Source organism: Triturus cristatus, chromosome 2_1, assembly GCF_964204655.1.
Source record: "Triturus cristatus chromosome 2_1, aTriCri1.1, whole genome shotgun sequence".
Lineage (NCBI taxonomy): Eukaryota > Metazoa > Chordata > Amphibia > Caudata > Salamandridae > Triturus > Triturus cristatus.
Window position 1 is genome coordinate 990,025,861 of NC_140581.1, and position 25,366 is coordinate 990,051,226.

At 41.8% G+C, this 25,366-nt stretch overlaps 1 long non-coding RNA gene across 1 annotated transcript in view; it reads left to right on the forward strand.

The window, feature by feature from the left end:
* Nucleotides 1-24,804, forward strand: part of LOC146866185 (uncharacterized) — a 46,682-nt gene extending 21,878 nt beyond the window's left edge. Inside the window, exons 2-3 of the long non-coding RNA XR_014970631.1 lie at nucleotides 14,953-15,055; nucleotides 20,508-24,804. This is a non-coding gene — a long non-coding RNA (uncharacterized LOC146866185). The remainder of the gene's footprint in view (nucleotides 1-14,952; nucleotides 15,056-20,507) is intronic.
* Nucleotides 24,805-25,366: the final 562 nt, after the last annotated feature.

Here is a 25,366-nt window from a genome sequence, read left to right on the forward strand (position 1 = left end):
GAATTTATTTTCTGTTTCCTTCTGGTCTGCCCTTAGAACCTTTACTGCAAGTCCCTTTAAGCAAGCAGTGTTCAGTGTTATAAGTCGAAAATGTCTGAGCGCGATTTATTCTCCTATATATTGGTGCGTGACAGTGTCCCATTTCATAACATTGTTGCAGCCTCCCAGAAATGAATCAGTTCCTACTTTAGTTTTGGCAAATGTTAAAAACACTTGGATAAATACACTGCATTAACAACTTCAAGTTTTGACATGGCTCCAATTCTAAATACAAAGTAATAAAACTGAGCTTCCCGCCTAGGGAGCATCTATTGGGGGAGGGGATCAACCGCCGACTAGATAGATAGACAGACAGATAAATAGACAGATAGATAGATGGATAGGAAAGTCAAATTATCGTCACTATACCGGCCAGATAACAAATGCATAGTTTGTTACATACAAACTTTTACCGCAGAATGTCGAATACTAAGGCTGTGTTATCTTGATTGCAGATCCCGCCTCTTTTGTCCCTCACTAGACACTCCATGCCCTTTTATTCCCCTCCTGCTGAGTTTTGTTCATCCCTGCTTTCTTCTTTTGTCACTGTTATGGGTCCCACCAGATGAATTTGAGCACTGCAGATAATTTAAGCCCAGAATCGATGAACGATGGCTCAAACATTAGGGCTTGAGTAAAAACAAGGGTATTAACCTCCATTCGCATGGTGGAGTGTAGGGTGGGAGCCAGAGGGAAGCATCAACCATCAAAATAATTGGTTCATTTTTAACTTGATGGCTTCCTCCCATACCTTGATTTTACAATGTCTGAAAAATAGATTGATCTGCTTGGCTGCCATCATTTGTCAGTGATAGTACCAGCTTCTTGGATCTTCTTTCCAGGACCCCTTGTTGGAAATCTAGTTGCTTTGTGAGACATCACCCAAAACATCACTATGCAGAAAGCGGCACAATAGTGTCTTGCCGTCTTCTCCATCAGACAGACAGAAATGTCAGCACTCTAACATGGTTAGCCTTAACTTTGTGTTCCACGTGTTCCGCCTGTTGCTTGTGGAGGACACTTGAGGTCACGGCAAATTCTTAGTTTTGCTATAGTACTGCATGGTATCTCCTGTATTAACCTCTTTGTAAGTCTTCGTACTTCTCAGTTTGGATAGGTTAAGCCCTAATTTCTTTCTTGCACGATTCCATTAAAGGTACCATGGGCTATTGATTTCACCCGCATATCTTTTCTCAAATTGACCAGAGTGGATTCATCCTGTGTTGGGTTCACCGGCCACCCTTTCAGCTTGTGGTTAATTTGCTGCGTTGACTGATTTGACGTGAAACTTGTTTTTTAATATCTATATTTTGCTCTTTTCTTCTATTTGTGCAGCTTTATTGGAGTGACTGCACACTGCCGTAACATTCTCATTGCACACTCTGGTAAAATGCACAGGAACACTTAATTGGTGCCCCCTGTGCATTCAAGTTATTCAAAGAAAGAAGGGATGGGATTACACAGCAGAGAAAGTATACACTAATTGCAGACCCATGCTTACTCCACTTTGATCTCTGGGCCAAATCTACCGACTTTACTTTGTTACACTAATCTGCAGCAAAAACAAAGAGGTTTACTTCGGTACAGCTGTTGGGTCCTCAGTTACAACAAGCCACAGTGAGCCTCCATCAGTCTTACCGTATATGTACAATATTCAAATGTTTTCTTCATTTTCGGAGCTCACGAATGTGAAACCCAACCCATTAGGAACTTGTGTGCAGTATTCTGAGACAAACAGCTGTAACAGTTGGGACAACTTACAATTACAAGCTTTCAGACTTTGCTGTACAGTAACAGTAAATGAAGATGCTGTTGGACTTGGCCTTTTCTGCAGGGTCATCCCCAAACATTTTGCCTTCATCGTCCTGTTTTCTGAACCTGTTTTTGTTGGCTTTTAGGACTTTAGCACTGGTTATCAGTAGTAAAGTGATTGTGCTCTCTGCTTTAAACATAGTGAAAATGGTTTACACCCAATTGGCACATTTAATTTACTTGTAAGTTCCAAGTAAAGTGGTGCCATAAGTACTTTGGGCCTGTAAATTAAATGCTACTAGTGGAACTGCAGCACTTATTGAACCACCTACTTAAGTAGCCCATTTAAACATGTCTCAGGTCCGCTATTTCAGCCTTTGTGTACAGTTTTAAACTACAAATTCGGCCTTGCTAATTAAACAATTTCCCAAGACTAAACTTTCCTTTTTAATACATATAAGTCCCCCTTAGAGTAGGCCCTATACCGCCCATAGGGCAGGGTTCAGTGTATTCAAAAAGTTGGGCATGTACTTTTAAGTTTTATATGTCCTGGTAGTGAAAACATTTTACATTCATTTTTTATACTGTGAGGCCTACCTCTCCCACAGGATATCAGTGGGTTACCTTATTACATTTAATAAGTGATAGTTGGGAGAAGGTGGGAAAAAAAGTTTGGTGTCTAATTTAAAACCGTCTTTAATGGTAAAGTCGTATTTTAAGTCACAATTTAGAAAGAACAATGGATTTAACCCAGATCTACTGATTGAGGATGTATGTTTGATTTATTCAGCATTCCGTCTATCATTTGTTGCTGCAGCACTTTTATAAAGTTGGAATTTTATTTCCCTAACCGTTTGGTGCCTGCAGCCTGTATCCTGGGTCACATGACTAGTAGTAGCTGGTAGTTGGCGTTTGTGTAGTGCTCCTAGGCTAAGGTCATCTTGAACTTGTGACCTTTGTCCCTGTCCGATGCGACCAGTTAACCACAGTTGGTGCTTTGTACTTTTAGCACTGTTTTTACTTAAATCTTTAAAACTGCATATCAACAGTTCTGCTAATTTGATTTTTTTGTCATTTTGGTCTCAAATAATGTATTACATTTTACTCTGTTTTTCAAAATTGGTGTGGGATTTTTCTTCTGTTGTGTCTTCACTTTATTACTGTCGAAAGTTTTGCTTAAATACTTTACACATTGACTTTAAGGTCAGCTTGACTGCTTTGTGCCAAGCTACCAGAGAGTTGGGCACAGGTTAATTTGGGGTTTGCTTGTGTTTCACATTGTTTGCTACTTGAGTAGGGTTTCACCCCCTTCAACCAGTAACCCAATCTCCAACAAATACCTGAAAGGATCCTATTGATATACATTTATTGATCAAAAATTGATTATATAATATTGATTATATTAAAAACCTACTGTTCAGAAAATAAGATGAGAATGGTGGCAACGAGTGGGCGGTGCAGTGAAAAAAGTAACTTCATTGCTGAAATATATATACAGTGAAAATATACTTTAGCGTTTTCAAGGACTCAAAGGGATGGCAATTTTCAGAAACCAGCAATGTAATAAACATGTTGTAGAGTGAGGGAAAATTCATCATGGTAATAATAGTAAATTATTTTCACAGCAAAAGTCCGCAAATGACCAAGGGGCGCATTCCAGAAACAAGTTGTGGATCTTAAATCAAATGATTGAGTAATTGCAAATCTAGGATCATGTAGCATGGAAGATTCTGCAGCCACTCCAAATAGTCGGGCTAAATACAGTGAAGCTCAAAGCACTAGGTTTAGAGTCAGCTGTGGCATGACTTCAGGGAAATATCTATGTTGAGTTTCAGGAGATTTGCAAGAGTTCAAACACATGTGCCACCTGTGTACCAATTCATCCGGTGCACATCTGTGCAGGCTGGTAAAGCAGATTAGGGCCTCCTAGTACAGCGTCCAGCCCTTGAAAGGGAACTACTCCGGAGCTCAGCCCAGTGACCTGCTCAGGAGCCTGGCAAACTCCACCACCTCTGTTATGGTTTTGTTGGGCCTACACCAGGAGTTTCAGATATCGAAGATTTGTGCTTCAAGTCAGGTTGTACATCAATGAATGGATGTTTATAATGCACTAGGCACCTGGTTTTAAAAATGTGAACATTTATGTATGGTGCTATGAGTAGACTAGGCCTTTTTTGAATCACAGTGATTTATGGTTGTAATGAGCAAGCATATTCGACCTTTCGAATCTTTGAGGATCAGGTCTTGCACATTTGAATATTCAGTTTATGAGAGACTATATCTTTAACCGATTGTCTTATTACATGTAGGGTGCAAGAGAGGTGTCCTATCAGGCAGTCTGGAAGAAGTGAGTTGTGGCTAGGGGCCTGATTAAGATTTGCCCACTTAAGTTGCTTTCAAGTGCACCAATGCCTTTTTTTTGTGCAAATGCCTTTTTTTTGTTCACAAAAAGGGAATTTACACCTACATACTGATCTAATTGCATACCCTAATATTAGAACATTGGAATGTGGAGAGCTCTATTGAAGAAAATTGAGTAGCTTCGAGCTTATAATGGCTGGTATAAGACCAGACATCCAACATTTCAATGATTGTTTTCATGTCTCTCTCACTTTTTAATTTAGAACATTCTAACCTTAGTGGGCGGAATGTTCTAATAGCGTTATAGCCCTTATGCTGAGGTCTGTAGTGGTTGTTCAAGGCCCTCTCCCTCGTTATAGGCCCTCACCTCACCTCAACTCAGGTTCAGGGCCTTTAACAGCCGGTATAGCCCTCTGCAGCATGCTATAAGGCTATAATATACCAGTCTAGTGTAATATGTTGAATAAGGAACTCTTCTTACAGGGGCACAGAGTTGATGTTCCAGGGCAAGGGTGCCTTGAAAAGTTTGTGAACGTTGACAATCTTTCAGGCTTGTGGGTATTTACTGACTTTCTAAGGCACATTCTTGCATGAATGCATTGGAATAATTGTTTCTGTGAAGGACAGGGGCAAATTTGTATTCAGGGTGGGGATAGGGAAAGAAAACCCCCACGAGTGTATGATGGAAACGAATTCTCCATAGGGAAAAAACATTTTCCTTGTGGTGAAAAATGATTTCAAAGTTAATAGTAGTATTGTAAAAATATCCCTCCTTGTGTAAATGTTTGCACCTGCTGTCTTTATGAATGTGGAAATGTCTTTGCAGGTGAGGAACTTAAAATTCACAAACTAATCCCAGAATTTCATGTATGAAATTGCGACTCAGCCTCCTACGACCACCTCTGGAAACCTCTGGAAACCGAATACTAAAATTAACACCAAACTTAGATGTAAAGTTACACAGTGCATTTCTGATTTTTGTTAAGGCACCAGCCTCAGCAGTACAACGTACATATTATCTTGCATGTGTTGGGTTTGCCGTGGTATGTGTGTGGTTGCTGGGTATGATGGTGGAATGACTGTGTGCTTTAGAAGAATGAGGGCTGAGTACTCGCCAGAGCTCGAGCGTGTACTGCACACCTGCCTTGCCTTTCACAATCTGGTCTGAAGTGGACATGTTTACACAACATGAATGTTTGATAAGCCCATCCTGCCACTATTCAGACAGCTCCAAAGTGCGGCTGAGATGCAAACTGAAAAAGTCAGTGTATTGATTCATTAAACTATAGTTAACCATTTAATCTTGAAATTGACTCTTTCCAAATACCTGAGTAGTCAGGACGGGAGGGTTATTTCGACATAAACCCCACCTGATTTTATCCTATTCAGATTGCATTCCATTTTTTTTTAATGACTGGGTATCACGTATGTTTGTTTTAACAACTTGCATGCGATTTATCACCACTGCCTGCTGATTGGGATCTCTTGTGAACTAACCTACCTTTCACATACATACTGCTTTTATTTAACCAAATGTTTGGAATCTGGATTCGAAATATGAACCACAGATTTTGACGATAAAAGTAAAGAAAGCTATGTATGTTTTATTTGTTTATGTATGCTTCATTTGTATAGTTCGAACCTAGCCAAAAAGGGTGTGGAGCCAGGTGATATATGTTAGAGGAAAGCCAATTTGAAGAATTTTGTCATTCCGCATAGCTCATTTGTTTGTGTAACCTGAGGGCTACAAGGTAGACTTTTCGAGGAGCGCACTCAGCCATAAATCCTTCCTCGGTCCCTAAGACACACCCACTCACTTTGATTGCTTTTAATATTAAAAACGCGCCAATTAAAAAATGCTGTCAGGGATTAGAACACCATCAATGGTTAAACCAATATTGTAGATTGTTGCCGGAGATTTTTTAAGGCATGAGCAAAGTGGGCTCCGGCCCAGGGCCCCATCCTTTCAGGGGGGCCCCGGCCTTTCAGGGGACCACTCATAGTACAAGCTCTGTTCTACAGAGTCTTGCCCTGATACATTTGAATAATTTTTAAACATTTGTGACTAGCGTTTTTCCATCATTTATTTTTGATGTGCGAGAGTATTTTACAGACATTTTGCAGACAAAATGTGTTGATGTTTCATGCAACATACAAATAAAGTTTCTTTTAGAATAATACAGGACCTCACTTATGAGAAATGGGAGGGTGTCACAGAGATTATTTGCAGTAATATTAGTGAGCTGCTGCTGTGTTACAATGTTGAAATCACACGTCTACTATCCCTGAATATTAGATGTAAACACATTTAGAAGTTGACCAAAGAGGGCATGAAAGAGCTAAAACTGGATGATAAAATCACAGCTGTTCCGAACAGGGGCCCCAAAATACAGTTGACCCAGGGCCCCAAAAATCCTTAAAACGTCCCTGATTGTTGCAGTATTTGTTTTGCTGAAGAAACGGCTTGTTTTTGTATTTATGGTGAAAATGTGGGTGCGCAAGGAATATCGCTATATTTCATGGATTTATAGTCGTGACAGTTTGTAATTTAGAAGATTTGAGGGTTTAAAGTTAGATCTCTTAGTAGGGAGCTTAAAAAATGGTGTTGGGAAGTATGTTGTGTTTTTTTGTACTGAACATTTTGAACTTTTAAAACGGCAGGCATTTTCTGCAGTGGAATTTTAGAGCTTTGCCCTGTGCAACAAAAGGGAGTGATTGTGCCCTTAAACCATGAAGACTGAATTGTGAAGTTCTTTATTTGGCCATCAGAACCCAGAAAAGTGAGTGAAACCTCACCTTCCATCACTGCTGCATATCCAGGCTGCTAATAGTAAACGAAATAAATTGAATTTTGGGATCTAAGGAATACATCCGATCCATATTGCCCCAGACACCAATAGTAATGATACTTTTTACCACACAGCCAGGGGTCCCCCGGTCACTGATGGTGAAGGGCTTTATTTGTAAAGGGACATTTCCATGTTCATGCAGCCCCACATCTAGCACCCGCCACCACCCTCCATTCCCCCTTTAAGACATGATATTACTGTGTCACTGCAAACACTGCTCTCATGTGGACCAACGTTGTTGTAGTGTAAGAGTGGGTGGGTAATGTAGGGGCACTGTTGGTGCTCCCTCTGCCAAGCTGCAGGATTTATGTCCACCATTCGAGAAGATGGCTGAGTGAAAAGGGACATGTGGTTAAATAGCCTTTTTGGCTTTTTTTTTTTTTCCACCGGTCCTGGCTGGGAGGAGGTACTTTTCATATTCCCTCTCCACCCCGGCTTTACAGCTCAGGGGTGGAGAATTCATCACCCCTTTTGAGGCGTACATTGAATTTTATGCAATAAGGGACTTTTCGTGAAACTCATTGGGCACAAGTCTCGCACTAGTTACAAGACTCCTGGCAACCTGGAGTGCTATGATAGACTATAGCTTTTTCACATTTCAGAATTATTTTTATGTGAAAATACTACTTTTTAATAATTATTTCAGACCACAAAAACAATGTGACAAGGCAATGAAAATGTTTTTTACATCTCACAAATACCAGCGTGTGGCTCCAACACCAATGTATGTATGTCTTGCTTGTATACCTTGAAACTAGCCAAAAGGTAGCTGATTGCTGTATAGTTTCAAAGGCAAACAAACAGTCAACAGGTAATTGAGGTGGTGGCTGAATTCTGGGAGCAAAAATTGACTACATCACGATGCATATGAAGCGCGAATAGTGTTCCTTAAAGAGGTGCATCTTGAGCTATTTCCTAAGTTGGAGCAGGGTTAGGGGCGGTCCTGGTGGGTACTGGGATGTTCCAGATCGTGGGTACGTATAAAAACAAGGCAATAGGCCTTCTCCATCTCATTTGTACTTTTTTGCCTCCAGTTTTATGGTGTCCTGTCTGCAGGTGTGCTGAGAGCCGCTGGAAATAGTGACCTTGTCAGCCAGCTATGCCGGGATGCTGGTTTTGATAGCTTTATAGAGGATGCAGTTAGTTTTGCAGTTGGTGTCAGCCGGGAAGGGGGGGGGTGCCAGTGGAGCCCCAATGTCGAGACCAGACTCTGGTACCAGCCAGTCCAGGGGTACAAAACTTGAGGGTACTCCCTACACTTTAGAATGAAAGTAATAATATCATGCTAACCTTGCACAGTAATGCAAGTCCTCAGTAGTAAGGGTATCTTCTCAGGGTGGATCCCAGTGGGTGGCATCCACTTTCTCTCAGGCCAAGGGAGGATTCTAGGGTCTGCTGACTTTTCAGGACTCATGGGTGTGTACACCATAGCCTTGTTCCATGTGTTGTACCAACCAAAATCAAGACTTGGAGTCTGATTGTGCAAACACAGAACAAAGGTTGGCTCATTCAGAAATCTTTGACCGCCAGGGATAGGATGGTCTTAACAGCCCGGGGACAGTAGGGGCATTTTCTAGGCAGCCTGAACCCTGCCTCCCACCTCCTAGTCCTTGGGAAGAACATCCACTTGAAGAGAAGTGAAAAGGGCAGGTCTCCCCAAAAAGCTTTGTCACCTTTCAAAGCAGAGTCTGCAATGCCAAAGCTCACCTTTACCATCCACCAAATGGCAGATTTAAAAACTGGGTTATTACTTGCGAAGGATGAGTAATAAGTCCTCAATTGTCTTTTTACTGGGAACCATTTACTACATTGTAGCACTTGGCTCTGTCATGTTTGCGAAGCATAGAAGTGCAGGACCTACTATGGGGAGATGGTGTGGGCTAGTAACCCCAACTAGCTAGTTGTTATGCAAAAACAACATTCATTAAACCATTGTCCAGTCAGTGATTTTTCTTATAAATAGGAAAAAACTCTAATTACACATACTTTACTTAAGATTAAGCAATTATTGCAAATATATACAATCAGGTATATGGAAATAACTTTGGTGACACCCTTATATCACGTTACATCCCTAATGGGTCATGAACCCTATACTCACAATACCTGCCTGCCTCTATTAGATGCAATATTTCAATAAAGTATATTTATTAATAAGTCAGTAGTACTGACTTTGTAAGGGTGCCACCACATTATTAAAAGCACATATTTGATATATTCACAATTGCAACACCATTAGACACAATAGGGACTGTACCAATATTCAATACAAGTTCTAATCCACCATTAAAGACAGTGGGGCTAGTACTAATATGTAATATAATTCATTATACTTTAAAAGCTTTCATTGACAACCATCAACACTGTCAATAAACCACTGAATTGAAAAACATTTGTTCCAGAGATTTGTTTTTCCGTTTGCTATGCTGCTATTATATCTTTTAGGACCAACCAACAGTGGCCTCTGCACTACAGAGCTCACAAACGAAAAGCTTCAGATCCAGGATTTCTTGAACCATTGGAACACTTCCCCGGGGGCCAGGGATTCAATCCATGTGAGACTTAGGGTGACTTTAAAAAATAAATAAAACATTTCTGAGTGGGTTACTGTAGTCCTGCAGCTCCCCCACAGATATGTTTTAAAAATGATGATGGTGCCTCTGTCCACATCTCGCCTTTAGTTCGGCTAATAGAGCAATCCTTCGCTGGTGGCCTGAATATACAATCAGCGGCTTCCACGCTGTGGGCGCTTTACTTTTTTCAGTCTCGCTCTGCTTTCTTTTTTTATTTATGTGTGTCACAGTCACCTTTCCCCTGTTGGGGCCTGCAGGGGGGTCATAATGCCACAGTGGCACCTGCCCGGCTACCCATGCCTTTGCTGGCTCAGTGCAGAATGCGGCAACATTCTGCTCCCTCTTCAGGCAGGGGCAAACACTCTGACTTCAGCTTCCACCCAGATGTGCAAGCCACTTTGACCTACTTTGTCTGTGCTGGCCACGAGCAGGAGGCAGTTTATCAGCCCCCCTCACCCCCAAGCATGTGAGCTGGGCAATACACCCAGTATTGGTCTCTTCTCTACTGGAGGGATGGATCCCAAAGGCCCAAGAATTATTTTTTTTGGGGAGAGGGGCATGCACGCCCCTTCCCATGGAAACCTTGCCCCACCCACCCCCCTGGAGAGCAAGCTTTTCATGAGGCTACCTCTGTCCCTGTACAGTGTGATTTTGCTGTTACAGGGCTCATTTTGCTCATGGGGGGCCCCTTACCTCCAACTCTGCTTTTCTCTGGGGAACTTAATTTTTCTTCACCTTGCACCAGACTTGACCTCTGCCTGGGCTCTTGTGGCACTGTTCTGCATATGTTATCAAACAGATGTACCTCGGCCCTCTAATATTTTGATAGAAACGAAATTTAAATTTTGTAGTACAATAGATGGCTAATTCAATAAGTTCTATATCAGTAACATTTTGATTTCTCCTTGTTTTCTCAACTTTGCAAGTGTGCTACACTCAATAGCACACAAACAACATAGGTAAAGCCTTAAAGCATAGTTTTGTTACTGGAAGGGTCCCCTTGCAGTACAACACCTATGCTTAAAAGAATACACACACTCGTGCACCATAATGCAAGGGAGTGTTTGCTGGTACATGGCCGCTAAATATGCACCAGCACTGGGGGAGAGAAACCATTTACTATATCTCAGTAGATATCACACATTTATTTTCTCTCTCTCTTCTTCTCATGTAAAGCACTGCTGCAACTTTGGTGCAGTGTTGCCTTGCATCAAATAATAGTAAATTGGAGCCTACATAATTGCTGGTGTGACAGAAGTTGCTCAAAACCCATACACTACGTAATCTGCTCAGTTCAACCCAGGGACTAGCATTGCGCTAGTCTTGAGTTGAGCATGAATGGTTGCAGATTACAAATCCCACTTTAGAAGTGTCCAGTATGCTCCAAGCGCAGGGCCTGGAAAAATACCATGCTCCAAGTTTAACACCCTGATACCATGGAAGTAATACACAGATGCTCCTTTTGAAGAAAAAAAAATGATATGGTGGGAATACATTGGTTGGAGCATGCCTTGGTCTTCTGGTCTACTCTGATGCCTCAGAGGTGCCTGCCACAGTTGCCAAAGGTGAAGGTGTCCCACTAGGACAAGCTCTCCTTTGGGAAACAACTACCAGTCCCAACTCCGTGGTGACAATTGTGGTTGCAAATTAAAAATCAGCTAGAGACTCCAAACCACTGATACATCCCATTGCAACTCACAAATTGGAGGGGAACACCACATTGTATGCCCTATCCTATTTGCTATTCAGAAATACTTTTCAGTCTCATAAAAGTGCTTTTGTACATTGTAAAAAGAGTTTATGGTTCCAAATCCTGTGATTTTGCAGTTGGTAGGTTTTTCAACTAATCTAGTACAAAAGTATCTTCATCTTGGTTGGGAGTGGGATCCCACTGCTCATTTAAATATTCATACAGTATTCAGTCACCTTTTCTAAGTTGGGGGCAGTACGGTGGTACAGCCATGACCTGTCCGCTGAGTGATTGAGAGGGGTGAACCCTTCTGACCACCGCAAACACAATGAGATGATGGACGGAGCGCTGAAACTTTCAGACACTCACCCCCAGTCACAGATCTGGGCTAAATCCATCATCGTTCTTTAGCTCACTTCGCCACACCAGTTCAGACCCATCCATATGCAAATCAGTCTTGACCCTATGACTCATGGGAACAGTCCAGCCAAAACTGCCAAGCCAGGTCTTCCCTGGACTGGAAACAAGCAACCTGGGACCGGTTTTGGGGTAAGACTTTCTGACCACTACCACCTATTATTCAAGGATAGCATCCTTCTGGGGAGAAACATGGGTGCAAGCCCAGCTGTGTGCATTTCTAGGTGGGGCCACACTTACTAAGACATGAATTTGAGTGTTAGTTATGGCCTGCCTGACCCATGAGAGTTGGTGACCTTATAATGGTAACCCTTTAAACCACATTCAACAATAGTTTGGGTGCAACATGGGAAGTGAAATTTAAGCACTCAACATTTAAAGGGGTGCAGCAGTGGCCAAATGGAAATGGATACTAGGGGCCATATGTAGGTAGCCTAATACCGGTCGGTAACGGCCGATTTTCGGTAAATATCCTGTTACCGACCGGTATTTAGGCTATTGCTATGTAGGGGGAACATTTCAGGATTCGGTAATTTACCGAATCGGTAAAATTACCGAATCGGTAATTTTACCGATTCGGTAAATACCGAATCCTGAAATGAGATGTAGGTGACACTCAAATGAGTTATGTGTAGGGAAAATAATTTGGTATTTAGCACCAAATATATGTTGGTGCTAAATACCGAATTCATTGCAAAAAGCAATATTTTGCTGGACTAACAGTGCCATGTGGCAGACATACATGCCCTTAGGGCATGTATGTGCGCCACATGTGCACACATGCATGAATCAGGGGTGCAACAGGGTGTCAATGTGACACCCTGCCACCCTTGAATGTGCTCCCCCCATTACCGAATCGGTATTTACCAATTCGGTAATGAGGCATACCTTCCCATTGATTCCTATGGGCCTACATACGAGTTACCACTTCTTAACCCCTTCGCTGCTGCGGACATTCCGCTGCAGCGCTGGGGGGGGCAGGGGGGCAGCGCGGTGGGCCTGTGCTCATGACGGAGCCGCTCCGTCATGAGCCACAGTTGAGCTGTGCTCATGACGGAACGGTTCCGTCATGACTCCGCCCATTTGCGTTGTCGCCCCGCACAGGCGGGGAAACAGCGCCGCGCAGGCGGAGCGGCCGCCAACAGGATTGTCATGACGGAACCGTTCCGTCATGAGCACACGGCAACCGTGGCTCATGACGGAACGGTTCCGTCATGAGCGGGGAAGGGGTTAAATACCGAATCGGTAAAGTTCGGTATTTAATAAGTGGTAACTTGTATGCTACCTACATATGGCCCTAGGTGACCAAGGAGTCCAGTTTGGGGTATAATCGACAGGGAGAAGTTCACTCCTGTTCTCTGCTTTTGGGCAAGACCTCTGGCGGACACTGAAGCTCAACAGAGATTGGACATGATGCTACTATTTGTGGTCTGCAACTTACTTAATAGGTTTGTCAAGCACTGACAGACCTCTCCATAAACAGTCTTGATGTATGGTTTTTACCAAAGCCCCCACTTGGTGTTCATGGTTGCAGCTGTTTCTTTGTAACGCTCCACAATAATAACATTCTGATATGACATAACTTGTAGCATGGGGGTCACAGAAAACTGCATTATTTAACTATCGATTGCAGCAATAACAATGGCAATTCTAACTTGCGAAGCAATTATTAGACTCCCCCATGACACAGCACGGAAGGCCAAGTCTCGTCTCAATGAAGATCAAAGTGGCTTTAGAACTCAGTAGTTCTTACCCCTAATGAGGTCTCTGCTGTGGCCTCTTTCTTGTGCCATTATACAAGGCATCCATCCTAGGGATTCATATTGCTGTTGCATTTCATGCTGACTTGTATCCACAAATAAGGACATGCTTGAATTCGCTATACAGTCAAACGTGGGTGGTGGGACACCTGTGTTTGTGTGTGTGTTTGTGTGTGTGCGCGTGCATGCTTGTGTCTGTATATGAAGGCATGGTTACAAAACGTTATAACAACCTAACTATGTAATGCCTCCACAAGGTATTTAGAAGTATTTGAGTCTGTACTGTGCACTGCATGTATGCAGTAAACCACTAGACAATATGGTATTTAAAATTGCAATGGATTTTTTATTAATTCAAAGTAAATGATGATGAGTTTAAACAGTCCTACATTTAGCTAATTTATCAAATGTATATATTTTGATTTAAGAGAAAAAAAATGTCAACTATTCAGTCTGCCTTTAAAAAGTTTTGCAATTTCTTTAAATAACACTTTATTGTATGCTAGTGTTTCAGGCTTATATTTTAATAATAGATTTGGTGTCTAAATACATTAATTAATGGTTAAGACAAATAATTATAAATTGGCAACTGTGCATGACAAGGGTGTATTTAATTAAGGGATTGTTGAGTGACATCAAATAGTCACCAGAATGAAGTAATGAGTCAGGAGTTTCACTCGTAGCCTTGAGGTGAAAAACATCCTCATTATTCACTTTGACCCCTCTACAATTTTGTTATTTTGGTCTCCCCAAATCATCTGCCTCCACTTTCCCTAGTTACACAGCGGTAGTGGAGTAATGGGGAGCCATAGAGAACATCACCCTCTGCATATACACTCACCCCTACACAAACAAAAATAAAACCTGGTCTCCTTCCACCTTTCCCAACCACTGTCTGTGCCTTGACTCCCTCTCTCTGCTCAAAGGTGTGATCTCTGCTCTTATTGAGAGCCAAGAGCTAGTGCCTTTCTGACAGTAGCTCCGCGAGAGCAACTTGTCAGTGTGGCATGTTTTTCTCGTTCAGCACAGGTCAGAAGACCACAATGCTGACAGGGAATGTGGCTAATGGTCAAGGCAGCACGATACCAACACTCTGACTCACACCTCCTTCCGGTCTGTGGAGACCTGGGACAGGTGGGACAAAGTGAGTGATACAATTTGCCATTCCGCTGCCTTGCTCACATCTTCCTAGACCTGGTGGGGCAGCACAGGGAAAGAGTGCTTCCCCTGGTGACGTAGCGACAGTGAGAAACAAGAATTCTTTCCCTACTGTTATGTCATTGTAGTAAATAATTGGACTTACAGTCTGGTTATTCACAGTAATAGCCCTCAACGAGAGCCATAAATAACAAGACTACTTGTGACTGATAATTGTTAAATTCATTGTATATTAATTGTTTAGCATGTCTGCCACTTTATAATGCATAATGTGCTGTTGAGTCCAGCAGTGTTGAGGTATTCTCCATCTCTGCAGTTCACCTTATAACCTAAACTATGATTTTTCTTTCCAGTTCTCCCTGAGTCATCAAATGGAACAGATATGTAAGGCACAAACTGAATCGCTTCAAGGTGTTTTCCGCGTGAAGGGGTGGTCACACCCAGAAATCGGAAATTGTGAGTTTAACTCTGCAGGAACTGATTGTTCTTGGTGTGGATGGTATGGTTGTTAAGTTTGACTTCTGATGCTTGGGGCTTTCAAGAGATAATGCAGCAAACACAACATTTAATTCCAGATATGTAATAAGCAGATTGCTAAAATATATGTTCTCTGAAGCCTCCCACACAGGTGGGGTAGCGTTTTTATTGGGAGAAATGTAGGAGCACTGGGGGGGTGGGGGGGGTAGCAATTTTAAGATTCATGAAATGTGAGGAAAATGCATGATTTTAAGAAGTTTGAGGATTGCCGGGCATTGCAGGGAAGAAACCATTGTGGGATATACACGCAAGGCACACCACCCTGGACTCCCTGGGTGCCTAGTTTTTAAAAAGTATCTGGGTTTGGTATGTTTCCTTGGATGACTGCCGACCCCGGGCCCAAATATTGCAGGTACTCCCTTTGCCAAAACAGTTAATTTTTCATCAGGAAATGTTGATGTTTCCACATTGCCTATCTATCTATCTAATCTATCTAATCTATCCAATCTATCCAATCTATCCAATCTATCCAATCTATCCAATCTATCCAATCTATCCAATCTATCCAACTATCTATCTATCTATCCCCTACTGGTGGTCGCCAGTAGGTAGTTCTAGTTAGGACCTTGTTTCTATTCAAAAAGCGTTTTTTCTTCTCCCTGTAACTTTGGTGCCGGTTGACGAATCTTTGCGAAATTTTAAAAACTAGTGGGGCACTCCAGTCAGCTCCTGTCTTTAAAGTTTCAGGGTGATTCGTCAAGCGGGGGCCGAGAAAAAAAGGGGGTCACAAAACGCGTTTTCCCCATGTTAATTTCCATAGGAAACTTTAGACAAAGCTACAGCCCGAACTGCTGAACGGAATTACACCAAATTTGGCAAAAAGGTAGCCCTTGGTTCAGAAAGAGACCTTTTTTTTTAAAATGGTGGAAATCCATTCAGTAATTCCTGAGAAATTAAAAAAAGAAAAAGTTTCGATATCTGTGGCCGCGGTGGGTTCGCGAACCCTCCCGGGCACGAGCTTCACTCTGATTGGCTGCCAACACTCCAAACCAGGAACTGTTTGCAGCCATCTTGTGACTCGGTAGAACCGAGTCACAAGAAAAGAGTAAAACAAAGATAAAAAACAAGAAAAGGGGACAGGGTAGAGACACCCTGACCCCCCTAGGCCTGCTCAGGGGTCCCACAAGGACCCCCAGGTCCAAAAAAAGCATTTTTCTTTTTTATAATTTCGGCGGAATTCGCGTTTGGGTCGCTAATCCTGCCAAAAATTTTAAAAACAAATGAAGCTCGGGCTCCCGCGCTTCATTTTAATTAAGCCCCCGGGTGGTCCAGGTCCCGGGGGCAATGTGGTTTTAATTTGTGAGGGCCCGCAGGGGCCCCCGCAGCCCTGGGGACCGCCACATTCCCGGGGCTATATTAATTAAATGCGGGGGGCACGTAGCCCCCCGCAGCCCCGGGAACTGCCACCTCCCCGGGGATTTGAAAACAAAGGCGTGTGGGGGTCGCAAACCCCCCATGCTACCCCAGGGACCGCCACCTCCCCAGGGCTAAATTAAATAATGGCGGCCCCCAAGCCTCAGGGACCGGCAATAATAAGTGGGGGGGGCTTCAGCCCCCCTACACTGCCCTGGGGACCACCACCTCCCCGGGGCTTAAAACATTGGGAGGTGGGCCGCACGGCCCCCCTCTAGGAGCCCTTGATGGCCCTGGGGACCGGTCAGTGACATCAGTGATGTCACTGACCCTGTCATGAATGATGTAATATGTGACGGCATCAGCAGTGCATTGTGGGGGCACGAGTTATAGTTATCTCTACTAACTATAACGGTCGAATTTCTCTGGTTTTGTATTAGTGAAATGTCCAACTAACTATAATGTCCCTGAAACCTGTGTACCCTGAAAGTCTCGGGGTGATTCGTCAAGCGGGGGCCGAGAAAAAGGGGGGGGTCCCAAAACGCGTTTTCCCCAGGCATTTTTCCATAGGACCTTTAGTCGCAGCTACAGCCCGAACGGCTGAACAGAATTACGCGAACTTTGGCAGAGAGGTAGCCATAAGGTCAAGGAAGTGCCTTTTGAAGGTCTTGTGTAAATCTGTTCAGTATTTCCTGAGAAAATAGCATTTAAAACCATATCAATATCTATACGCGTGCACCAAGCACGCACTGTGCGCGCACCCTGCCGTGCGCGAGCGCAATTCTGATTGGTTGTTAGATGTCGGTAAACATTCGAATCGGTCGAAACCAGGAAGTGTCGGCCGCCATTTTGTCTCTCGCAGTCTGAGGGGGTGAAAAACAAAGGTGGAAAACGTGAAAAGGGGGCAGGGTGGACAGTTCCTGACCCCCTAGCCTTTGTCAGGGGGTCCCAGAAGGACCCCCAAGGGCCCCCAAATGTTTTTTTTTTTTTTTGAAAAATCGCGGAGTGCGCGCAAGCTGATAATTCTATAAAAAAAAAAACATACATAAATTAGCATTTAAAAAACCATTGAAATTCACTGAAAAAACCATAGGTTTCGCACACGTTATAGTTACGAATTAGCATTTAAAAAACCTTGCAAATTCACTTACAAAACCATAGGTTTCACACATGTTATAGTTAGCTGGACATTTCACTCGTAAAAAACCAATGAAATTTCCCCGTTATAGTTAGTGCTGGCAACTATAACTCACGCGACCGCAATCCTCTGCTGATGACGTCAGATATTACATCACTGATGACATATGTGTCTTTCTGAAAAATTAATATTTGTAATATATGTATAGCTAAAGATTAATGGAAGAAGACATGGGTAAATAGGTGTCTAAATACAGTGATGTAATATCTGACGTCATCAGCAGAGGATTGCGGTCGCGTGAGTTATAGTTGCCAGCACTAACTATAACGGGGGAATTTCATTGTTTTTTTACGAGTGAAATGTCCAGCTAACTATAACATGTGTGAAACCTATGGTTTTGTAAGTGAATATATATATATATATATATATATATATATATATATATATATATATAGTTATAGTTATAGTTATTGTGAATTGAATTTCTCTCAGTTATTGACTTCAAAATGTAAGCCATTGTGCATGATAGATAACATTTTGTAAATATCCTGGTGAAACACATGATAAAATGGGTAACCTCAAATTCAGACGTTTACAATGCCCAGTATTCCTAAACTGAGTTTGAAAACGTTGTCACCAATTACTGTGTTTTCCCAAATGTTGTTATTTTGATATATTTCAATCATTTGTTTCTTTTGCAAAAACAAAGAGCAATTTACACACATGATCCCTTGCTTAGTTCAAAATTTTGTCTAGTTTTCAGAAGAGTGTACGTTTCTGGGTTTCACATCGGTTTTCACCACAAACTGAATGTGGGTTAAAAGCAAGCAAAATAGGGAAAATGGACTAAAAGTTAGAAAAAATGCATAAATTGTAGTAATTTTTTAAATTTCTTTAACAATTCTGCTTGTTCCGGAAAGATGGTCATTTTAGAACAGCAAACCTGTTGTTGATGCCACTTTTAGGGAACACAACATACTCTTTTTGTGTAGCACTTTTTCACTAAGAAAATACTATATTTTGGCTATGTTCTTGACCCCCACCCCACCCCTCCCACCCATCCAGGAGAATCCCCAAGATGCAAGGGAAAAATGATGCAAATTTGGCCTGGATATCTTTTTGTGGTGGGGTGGAATTATTAATGCCTAAGTGCGAAGTGCCTCAAACATCAAAAAAGAGCCCAGTAGCTAAGAAGTTCAGTGCAAAGCACATGTGCCTTTGTTGGGCATAGAGGGGGAGGTTAATGGTTACATTACCTCAAGGCAGTAGAGCTTTAATGAATGCTGCAAAAATGTAATGAGACTAGGCAATGACATGACATAAAGCAACTTGGCTTACCTCTGCACAGTTCAAGATTTGTGTGGCTAGACTTTATTCTTCACAATGCAATGTATGCTTGTATTTGCCATCACAACTGAGCCCATAGGATTTATTCCATAAGGAATTCCAAATCTTTAAATACATTGTCTAGGAATACATTGGTTGCAAAGTACCTTAGCAAGAAAAACCACACTGCTTCTTTTTAAAGCACAAGTTACCACTGAAAATACAATGATTAGCTTTGTGCTGCACTTAGAACACAGGGCATTTTTATTTCAATATTTGCATCCCAGGTTATTGCTATTTCTGATGTAGACCATTGTGAATGGCCTTCAGAGATTCCATTAGTTGCAGCAGCTGCAAGCAGGCTGAATTGGAGCACCGGCCTTTGGTTTTCAGTTGACCATGTAAACATCCACGCAAAATCTTCAATGTAATCAGTGTGAGATACGAATCTCCCTTTTGTGGGACTCATTTTCTTATTTCTGGCGTGTGCTGATTTCAGAACCCACCTCCAATAAGAACATTATGCCACTAATTTCTCCTGATAACTTAAAGCAAGAAAGTAGCGATGCTCCAGCATGTGAGGTCGAGGAGAGGCTGTACACTCTGGCAAATCTGCTGGCCCTCAGCTCATTACACATGGAAGGCCACACATGCAGGGACAATTGCCTGCCATGGTCTCTGAGAAAGTCCTATTGATGCGGGGACATCGGCTGCTGCAGCCATATGCCTTTATTATGCGTATAGGGTAACTCACTTTTTATACTCACTCCATTATAAAGGACCCATGTGGTCATAAAACTAAAACGTCAATTGCAATATCCCAATAGTCATTCAGTCATGCATACATTATGCCATATAAAAGGACAGTAACACTATTGTTTTATTGATATCAGTATATCATTTTGTGATGACAAGATAAGGAGCAGCATGTAAACAAACGCCTCGTTACGTATGCTAAGATGCTACAGTTGGATAAAATTAAACAGTACCCTTACCCATATCGGGCCATTATCCTTATACTTTTTTTTTTTTATATGTTTAGAGCTAGTACTGGATGGCCTATGCTTTCTGGATGCGAGGCTGAAAATATTTGTGTGTATGGTTGCCAGATTTGTTTGTTACGGTGTGTAGAACGAGTTTCTTGTGTCCTTGCTGTGTGCAAACTTATGTAAACCAGCAAAGTTAACATTAAGTTTTCTAAACAAGTAAAATGATGTCCCAAGTCCCACACTTTCCCCCTGCTCTCATTACAGGGGTCAATAATTAAATGTCCAAAGCAAGACTGTGGTCAGTACACAATGAAGACTGCACTGAGTTTGATTGCAGTTCAATGTTTCCTCTTACATGTTGTTCACAAACAAAGCATAAAAGCAGTGCATTTTTTTGTATGGTAGAATCAGAAATGTATGCTCACTTAGCTGCTAATCATAGCATTAAAAAACAGCATCCTAAAAATAAACCTCACTGTCTGAATATTTCACCCATTTAATTATTCTTTTAACTGAAGACTTTACTTTTTGTCAATGTAATTTATTTCTCTTGCCTTTCTTCTAGGTGTCAAATCCTGGTGAAGAGTACTGTCAAGGAGGTGTAAATCTGGGGATGTACTATGTGAGTGGTGCCCACAGGAAGGAACTGGAGAGGAGGCAAGATGTTGGCATAGCTGTTGTGATCAGGCCCTGCTATGCCAATATATTGCCATCTTTCTTGTCTGTCAGCATCTAGAGCAAGTGGAACTGGTCAAGAAAGGACACTGGACTTATCGGGCCCTTTGTTTTTGGTCTTCCTTGGCCTGCAAAACCATAATTTAAAGTTTGACGTAATGTAATGCTCATTAATTTGTTAAGTGATGCTATGGCCATTCTTCCTCTTCTATAACTCTTCTTGAATGCTTAATAACCTTAATACTTTGTCTGTGGCATGTCTGCCTCGGGAGTCCCAAATGCCTTATCCAAAGGTCTGTTGACTTACGTGGTAAGTTGAATTGCCTTTATCCACTGCACCATCAAATTTGCGTCTGAATGCTTTTTGAGATGTGTTTATTTGTGTCACACTGCAGAATTTGGTTATATTTGAAATCCTATATAAGAAAACCTCCAAAATCTCTAACCAGAGAACCATGCAGAAAGAAACCCACAAATCTATTCTCAGCTGTGAATTAGAATCTGCATATAGTTACAGGCCTGATCCTACCTGCAAACCAACAGTGCTACCCACCCATTCACTAGCTGCCAACCATCAATAAAGAATAATTATGCGAGGTCAGTGACTTCCTAAACTCAGTCGTGTCTCTCCCTGTACTAGCTTCCACTGAAAGCCAGGTCCCAGTTCAGTTTGGACTCTCCTCCCAAAAGCTAACCTAAAACTAATAGCCATATTACTCTTCAAAAATAATCTGTGCTTTAAGATTGTAAACTCATTCGCCTTCACTACAAACTACCAGAAACCAGGTGATGTCAGTGTATTTCAGTACAATTACTATACTGTTTTATTCTTGCACTCTCAGTACGGCTACATGTTTATGATCCTGAACTGTTTTAATACATCTTTGATAATCTGTAATTAGCCAATAAAGTTATTTGTGAAACATCATTATTTCAGAAGGTTAAAGATTGATAATGAGCAGTGCTTTAAATGGAAAAACATAAGTGCAGGTACTCATTAGATTGAGTTAGGGGCGTGGCTAGTGGGTGGAGTTAGAGGCGGGGGGGGGGACATAATGATAGAAAACACTGCTATTGAGTATTAATATTGCCCTTGCATTGTCCTTGACAGTTGTCTCAAACTTTCCATATGTGCAGATTAAGAGGTACATATGCTAATAAGGGGTGGTGTGAAGTACATCTGGGAACAATGCAAGGAGCTTCTAAACCCTGAATGCAGCCAAGCCATCAACAGTACTATTAGCCCTTTCAGGCTAAGCATCAATGTGCACCAGGACGAGAGACAGGCATAGCATCATTAATAACAAGCATTAGACGCATTTCTTTTCAAATAACCTCCTGGGTGTCCTGATTCTCTTACTCTCTGATTAAGTTTCTCTCTCACACACAAACATACACACAACCAGGCAAACACACACAAACATCTCTAATCTCTCGATCCCTTTCCACTCACTTCTCTCCCAATTATATCCATTTCTCTCGCTGCCCCACTCTCTTTACCCCAAAAGTATCCTATAATTGTCTACTGTCACTCTTTCTATTTCTAATCTGCCATCTCTGTGCCTCTCTTACTCTTTCCATTGCTGTCTCAATGTCTTCTCCATCTCTGTCTGTACTTATCCCTTCTGTCTCTATTTTTCCCCCTTTAAACTTTCCTCTGCTCATTCTCTCTCTGCCCCCTCACTCTTCAGCTTCTTTCACCCCATTCTCTTTTCTCTTCCCTCGGCAGAAGGCCACACGGCAGTGGCAGACAGTGTACACTGCAGGGTTGTGAGCATGCACAGAGTCCAGCAGGATAGAGGTCATGGGAAGAACAATACTGGCCTCTGATGGGCAGGTCAGCAGACCTCCTCCCACCTCACCTGGGCTCCAGGCAGACCGCGTAGACTATCTCCACCACCCTATCCCAGCCAATGTCCCATCAGGTGGAGGGGGGTGGGGGTGGATTTGCAGGAGCAAGTGAGTCAGGCCTCAGTTGGAGGCCAAGTGGTTAAAATGGCACGGTCACTTATGCAGGCTCTCTTCCCTGCCACCCATTCAGGCTGCGCGCATCACTGTGCCCCTGGCAGCTGACGTGCAATACACTAACAAGATGATCCAGCATGGAGGCCCGGCAGGGGGCAGTTGAGGACAATGAGAGATTCCATTGAGGAGCAGAGGCCCACTTGCCCCTGCAGCAGGCCTCCAGCAGGCTGAATGATACAGACGCCAAAACGGCTAACATGCCGCCAAATAAACGGGCCATCACTGTCCATCAGGCATCGGCCCAGTGCCCACCTTATGAATCAGAGTACCAGTACTCTCCTTGGTACTGGAAAAGTGCCGGTACTCAGCTTGTTAAAAACAAGAAGTGGCAGTACTCAGTACCTGTGAGTACCGGCCCGTTTAAAGCACTAATGAGTAGTCATCGGGATTACATAGACTCTCTGAGGTTCTGGTCTCCTTATTGTGCTATTAAGTTAACCAAGTGTTCAGGCAATGAAGTGAATAAAATTACTATCTCCCGTCAAAATCTGGCAGATATACACTGTTTTCTATTTACATGTCAGCCATGATTCCAACTGTGATAAAGTGCTGGGTTTCTCTCCTTTTCTTTTCCATAAATATGTTTACAGGTGTAATAATTAGTTCACTTCGCTATTATTACATCATATATCTCACAACACTGAATGATATGGGATACCACTCTAATACCTACATCTTGCATCAAATTCCAACACCTGACCCACAAAGTTGCCCTTTTATTAGGGGATTGAGTGTCCCAGCTGCAAAATGCTACCTTGCCTGGAGCTCCAAAAACACTTGTATAATTTTTGCTTGATTCATAATCACAATTCACTTTGATATGTTTCTGATTTGCTAACACGTAAATTGATTAAACAGTAGAACTCCCTTCAGATGTTTTAAGTTAAAATAAAATGAATGATCAGTAAGACTTTGGAGAGGAGTAATTGAAATCAGTTTGTTTGGCATTGTTTTCCAATTACTATTTAGTTAATTGAGATGTAATTCTAATGTAGTTGCATGATTATGGTTGATAATGGATACTACAATGGAATTGATCTATGTGCCTAGTTGGGCTCCTTTGAAGTGACTTTTATTATTGACATTTCTGAAACTATTTTGGTTGTACATAGAATTTGCATTGTGCTGAATATGGTCCACTGCATTTTTTTTTTCTAGGTCAAAGCTTATACAAGGCTTTTGGCTCTCAATGACTGAAAGAATCTTCTTAGTCTTGTCTGAAATCTATTTTTTATAGATTGTATTTCTCTTTATATCCCATTTTTTACTGGCTGCTAACATGTATCCTCTGTATTCCTAGTTCCATTCAAAATTATTATCCGTTTTTCCGTAAAAAATATTTTACCAGCAAATACATATTTTGAGTCTTTGTTTTGGAGCTATGAGATGTCCACTATAATAATGAAGATCAAATGTGACTTCATTACAAACAAATATAAATTCTCTGAGTGATTTACCTTTGGGAATCATATTTTGGTGATGCATTCAAACACAAATAGCCACAACTTGTATCCCTAAAGAAACACGAACGAATGACATTCCCAGTTGATAACACCCACTTCAACCACCGTACAACCATCACGGTAGTGAGGATTAGAAAACCTGCCTATTGCAGAACAAAATGTATTGGATTGACTTATTGGAATCATATTTTTGGCATTGCCTGAATAAACAGGTTAATTTTCCATCTTCCTTCCATCTTCCTTATTAATGTTGCATTGATGCGTGGCTGACATAAGGGATATTTCTGCTGTTGTAACACTTGATTATGGAGTTTTTTCTAAATAAATAAACTGTGAAAGTGTATTGCATTGCTCTCAATTGCTGATGAAACTTTAACACTTTTTCCCTAGTTTGTTTCTTTTTTTGCAAGTTTACCAACATTTTTGTATCACGAAAAAACTGAACCTTGAAAACAATTGTTAAATTTGCACGTCTAGGATTTTAGATTTGCTGCAAGTGTCTGTCTAGCATCTAAGATACAAATGTATTTGTGTAAAAGGGGTGGGACTATCTTTTAGATAATTCCCCAATGTGCAAAGTGCTTTTATTGTGAACACTTGAGTAAGGTCTGAGCCCAAAACATGTTGTGCAACATTCAGGCTTTTATCTCTATGGACTGGGGTTTGTGTTAATAAATAAAGATGATTTGATACTATCAAGATTACGCTTTTGTGTTTGGTCAAGAGGTCTCCAGAATACCAGAAATGCCAGCTCCCAAATAAATAAATGCCCCTCCTTTTCAGTGCATATTCAAGGGAACACCAGGCCCTCTTACAAGATGAATCAGTCATTGCACATCATGTACATTTTCCTCAATCTTGAAAAATCTGAACAATTCCTAAGTTGTGGAAATGTGCCAGCAGTCAATCTTTTTAAAAGAATTAGTTTTGGAATAAATAGATTAGTTGTATCAAAGTGTTTAAAGTGAGAATACTGAAGATGCAGAGCTCACTAAGTGTGAGAATTATGGCATCAAGGAGGCTCTGGTCCCAGTCATCCCAGGTTGTATACACAAGTGATGCTATGAAAAACCTGGCATGAATATGAATACAAAGGCTTACTAAAATGAGGCTAACTTAGCATAAACATAAATCTGTTGTTTGATCACCTCCCGGAAGGAACACCTGGTCATGCTGGTAAACATATATGGAGGAGCTCCTTTCCCACCAAAGAATCAATGGATTGCTGCAGTGAGAGTTTATGGGATGGTGCGTGCCCTAT